At 43.5% G+C, this 5,443-nt stretch overlaps 1 pseudogene; it reads left to right on the top strand.

The window, feature by feature from the left end:
- The first annotated feature begins 235 nt into the window (after positions 1 to 235).
- On the top strand, positions 236 to 4,107 carry LOC123158558 (P-loop NTPase domain-containing protein LPA1-like; annotated as a pseudogene).
- The last annotated feature ends 1,336 nt before the right edge of the window (positions 4,108 to 5,443 follow it).

Here is a 5,443-nt window from a genome sequence, read left to right as displayed (position 1 = left end):
ATTTCTTTCTATGATTTATTACCCATTGCCTCCACAAGAGAAGCATGTAAACTTTTCAGCGCAAGAGAAAAATCACCTCTCGCTTCAAGATACATACACAAACACCATATGCCTCTCTTGTTTTGCTTGATTGCTGTTGTGACATCATCTGATCAAGTTATGAGGTGATCTGGAACAAGGTATGTGATCAAGCTAGAGATAGAGATGTGTTTGATGAATCAAACTAGACCGCATCATGACATGTTTTGTGCACGCCGGGCATATATATGCTGTAGGCATCACACCAGAGAACAAGGCATCTGCAGGTGGACAAGACCCTCTGAAATTCGACATTTTCAGTGGATGAAACTGGAACTCTACCTACCCTGAGAAATTTGACATTTTCAGTGAATGAAATTCCATACTCTGCCTACCCTGCATCTTCCTGTAGGTAACCATCCACTTAATTCAAGATCTGGTCAGCAGGATCTGTAAAACAATGAATTAGTATTTCGAGACGACGAAAACTGAATTGAAGACGATGACATCTCATCCACCGCCTGTTTGTTCCTGTCACCAGATTAGTCAAGAGAGTGTTCGACGTGGCCAGGAGTGACTTCATAGGCCCGTCGAAGCTGGATGGATCCACACAGGTGAATGGCATGAAAACTGCCGAGCTCCTCGACGCAGACAACATAATCAACATACCGGTTGAGCTGTACAAGACCCAGGCAACTGTTGCAGTTTCCAGGGAGGAGTTCCTGGATGTCGTGTGTGATGCACTCACCCTGTACAAGTATGTCGGGCCCAATCAGAGGCTGACTTGCTTCTTGCCTGCAGGTAATTGTGTAGCATCATTTCTCCAATCTTATCTGTTCTAGAGTTCATATAATCATAGCTATGCAACTACATTCTGTAACCGATCTTGAAGAATCTGAAATGGTTTTAAAGTGGAAGTGCTATGGCAAACAAAACAAATGTATTGCTTACCATAATAGCCATCTGTGAAGTATTTTGATATAGGAATTTGTTTCATCGATGACCTTTCCTTTTGTGCGCTCCCCGTGCTTTACATCAGGATAAAGGAGAGGAAAGAATCAGTGACAGTACTGTTGTGTGGCACAAGTGGATGCAGCAAGTCCGCTCTATCATCTTTGTTGGTAAGTGCTTACCTGTAGTTAGAGAAACCCTTCACTGGTGGATACAAGTTGATGAACCCCTTCGGCTCACATTAGCATACAGTTATATTCTATATATGCATACCAAAACCGAATTGCTTGCTAGAAGTGAATTACATTGATACTTCTGTAGTTCCTTACTCCTGCCTTTTTTTTACCCAGGGTACAGGTTGGGTATCACCACCATAGTTTCTACTGACTATACGGCACATGATGAGGAGGTTCGTTGAAGAAAAAGAAAACCCTCTGCTCTACGCGTCAACCTACCACGCAGGGGATTATCTAGACCCTGTTCCGGTTGCGCAAGCAAAGGCAAGACACAAGGCAAAGAAACTCTCTGTTATTTCTCATTCAGATACTGACGAAGGCAAAGATATGGCGGTACTTCAGATCAGAAGTGTAACGGTACATCCGAAGTTCCCAGTAAAAAGCAGATGACCATAGAAGGGTACAAAGCGTAGAGTGAGATGATCATTGGCAGCCTCGACAGATTTATTACGACCTGGGAGGAGTGGAAAGAACCTTTGATTGTAGAAGGGGTTCATTTAAGCCTGAATTTTGTGGTACGTATGGTCAAAAAAGAACCATGCCGCTTGTATTGTTTACGTTTCCTTAGTAATTACATATTTACATTACTGTCTTTTGTCAAGAGTCTGCTGTTTGTGAAATTATTTCTTATTTCTGTTGTCTAATAATAATAGATGGGGCTGATGAAGAAACATCCCTCAGTGATACCACTTATGGTATACATCATGAACAAGGAGAAGCACATGGAACGGTTTGCGGTCCGCGCAAAGTACATGACGCTTGACCTGGCGAAGAACAGATACGTTAAATACATCCAGAACATCAGAGCGATCCAGGAGTACCTCTGCAACCGGGCCGACAAGCATCAAGTGCCAAAAATCAACAACACCAATGTAGACTGGAAAATGGCGGCCATACACGCCACGGTTTTCATCTGCCTTCGCCGGCGTGAGGCCAGGGAGCAGTTTTATGACTCGCATACAAACACTGCAGTTATGGTGGATGAGGAGTATAGGAGCCAGTGCGCCGCAAACTCGTTGAGTTCCAAGGGCATGTTTCAGTTGATTCAGAGGCAAGGGTCCTCTAGAAATCTGATGGCTCTGCTTAACACTGATGGTTCAGTTGCTAAGGCATGGCCCATGAATGCCGGCGACAGCAGTGGAAACATGAATGATGGCAGCAGTGAGAAATCCGTTGGAAATCCTATGTATGGCCCTTAGCAAATAGGGAAGGCAGAGCCTGTCAATCTTCAGTTTGGCCCGTTTGGGATTGGTGCGTGGCCAAGTGATACCGGATGCGCCAGTCATGCTGGGAGTGTCGATGACTCCAAGGCTGATGGCACAATACAGGGAGCGGGTATTTATCCTCGTGCTGCAGCTCACCTAAGATGTCAGATGACAATTCCAAAGAGGTTTGTCTCTTCTAATCCTTTCTGTGACTACTATATTTCACAGATGCATGTTAATGTTTGTCATGGCTTGAAAGTCACGACAGTTATGTGTATATATAGATATGAAAACTTTATATTTGATATGAAAAACTTTACATTGCTCATATACGACATGTATCTGCGGCCTAGTATGTAGTTGAAGTAAAATGCTAATGATGTGCTTGGGCTTACACGGCTTTATCTCATACAGATACAGCCTGTGGACGAGTATTCAGTGCTTGTGATTATGATATTTCACAGATGCATCTTAATGTTTGTCGCAATTCACAAGTCATGACAGTCATGTGTATATATAGATATGAAAGCTTCAGATTTCTCACATACGTCATTCATATGTAGCCTAGTGTGTAGTTAAAGTAAAATGATGATGCTGTGCTTGGGCTGACACAGCTTCATTTCATACAGCTTGTGGATGAGTATTCAGTGTCTTCAGTGAAGAAGAAGAAGAGTGTGATGGTGATGCTGATGCAGAGACTAATGAGGATCTAACTGACGAAGAAAAGGACATCCAAGAGGTAGTGTAAAAAGAGCATCTATTATCCTTCATCATATCCTCCTTTTCCCTACACAGTGATGTCATGCCAAAAATTCTGACATGCTGAAAATAATATGACTTGCTTCTTGGAAATTCTTACAAATGCTGCTGCTACAATAATAAAAATTTGAAATGAGATGTATCCATCCGTAAAGAAATATAAGAGCGTTTAGATAACTACAGTAGTGATCTAAGCACTCTTATAATTTTTTACAGAGGGAGTAGTTTGCAGCTGTCTTTCCATGTGCCTCAGCGCTATTTGTGCAAAAAAATTGAAGTCAACCTCATATGCTATACTGTAGATGAATATCTGAATTATCTGTGTTGCAGTTTTATCTGACATACCATTCAACTGCTGTGTTGCTGCATTCTAGAGATATGACATTAAGTCGAATAGTACAGTTCAGTGTACTACTTATAACTAAGTATCCATTATTCTGTTTCTGATGAAAAAAATTGTGAAGCAGATGGAGGAAGCGGTCAGTAGACTAGGAGTCGACAAAGTCTGACGAGAAGTGCAATGACCTGGCCATGGGAGAGAAGGGTACTGGTACGATGACGAGCAGCAGCGGACCACCCTGATGAATAAGCCCCTGACCCCTGGCGCGGGAGACGATGCTGATTATGCTGATGGAATGAAGAAGAGGCTGATGACCACAACATGAACCTGTTGCTGGAGATGGCGAGGAGGCGTCACGGAGATGCCGTGCTTGACCCTCTGACAGTGAACAGTGTCAACCATGGCGGCGATGCCAAGGCGAGGAGACTATGTGTTGTTGACCTGGAGGGGCTGTTGTAGCACCGTCGCCAGGTAGGTCGCAAATCAGTAGTGTGCCTGTGGAGTGTGTCCTGTCCAGTAGGTGCTGGATCTCAGCATCCTCACCTGAGTTACAGAGTTAGCTAGATAGCTGTGTCGTTGTTGTTGTTGTTGTTGTTGTTGTTGTCGTTGTTGTTGTAAGATGATTTTTGTTTCTGAAGTATATCAAGGGAGGGGGCTCTGTTTGTTTGTTACGTGGTTAACTTGTGTGTACTGTACTGTACGTCTGAGTATGGATGGATGGATATATGCAGCAGTAGTAGCAATGAGTATGAATAATCCCTGAGTATATGCTGATGGTATGAAGAAGGCTGACCACAGCCTGGACCTCTTGCAGGAGCTGGGAAACGAAGGCGACGCCGAGATGCCGTGCGCCTATCCTCTGGTGATGAACAGCAGGAACCGTGGCGGCGATGCCAAGGCAAGGAGACAGGTGTAAACAGGTAGTGTGCTTGTGGAGTTAGGTTGAAGTTTCATCCAGTAGGTGTTTCTAGATCCCATCTTGATTTGGACCTGTTGTTGTTGTTGTTGTTGTTGTAAGATGATAGCATCCTATCCTAATCCTATGTTGTTGTATTAGTTTCTGAAGTAGATGAGGGGAGTGAGGTGTTTGTTGTACCTTGTGTGTGTGCTTTGCTGTTCTGAAATGGAGGAGAGCAAATTACAGATAAGATGACAGGAATCAGGATGGATGGATACAGCTAGTATTAGTAGCAAAATGAATGTGAATAGTTCCCTTTTGATTGATTCATGGCCATGGCACAGCAACAAATGGAATTAATGCAGTAATTATTACTGGAACAGAGGCAGGATAGGCTAGGCTAGGCTAGGCTAATTGGTGGTGGTGGTTTTAGCAAGATTCAGATTTCTTGTATGCATCATATTATATGTCAAGCCGACTTATATGTAGCCTAGTATGTAGTCCAAGTAAAATGGTGATGCTGTACTTGGGCTGACACAACTTTAATTATCTCTATACAGATACAGCTTTGTGGATGAGTATTCAGTTTTCGACAGTGAAGAAGAAGAATGTGAAGATGCAGAGATTATCAGATTAATGATGATGATGTTCTAACTGGCGAAGAAGATGACATTTTAGTTTTTTTGACATATCTTTCAACTGTTGTGTTGCTGCATTTCATTCTAGAGATATGGCAGAAAGTTGAATAGGGAAGTTGAGTGTGCTTATAACTAATTGCCATTCTTTTGTGGTTGATGATGGAAACAGAAAGCAGATGGAGGAAGCGGGGTCAGTGGACGAGGGTACTCGTCTGACGGCGAGCAGCAGCAGACCACACCACAGTGCTGAAGAAGGCCCTAACCCCAGGCGCAGGTGCAGGTGCAGGGGGCGATGATGAGGATGATAATGGCATGAAGAAGGCTGAACAGAGGCAGTGCGGACTCATCCTTGGCTTGTTTGGACTCATCCTTGGCTTGTTTGGACAAGCATCGGGGCT

The sequence above is a fragment of the Triticum aestivum genome, chromosome 7B (genome assembly GCF_018294505.1).
Source record: "Triticum aestivum cultivar Chinese Spring chromosome 7B, IWGSC CS RefSeq v2.1, whole genome shotgun sequence".
In the NCBI taxonomy this organism is placed as follows: Eukaryota; Viridiplantae; Streptophyta; class Magnoliopsida; order Poales; family Poaceae; genus Triticum; species Triticum aestivum.
This window is presented reverse-complemented; position numbering and strand designations above follow the sequence as displayed.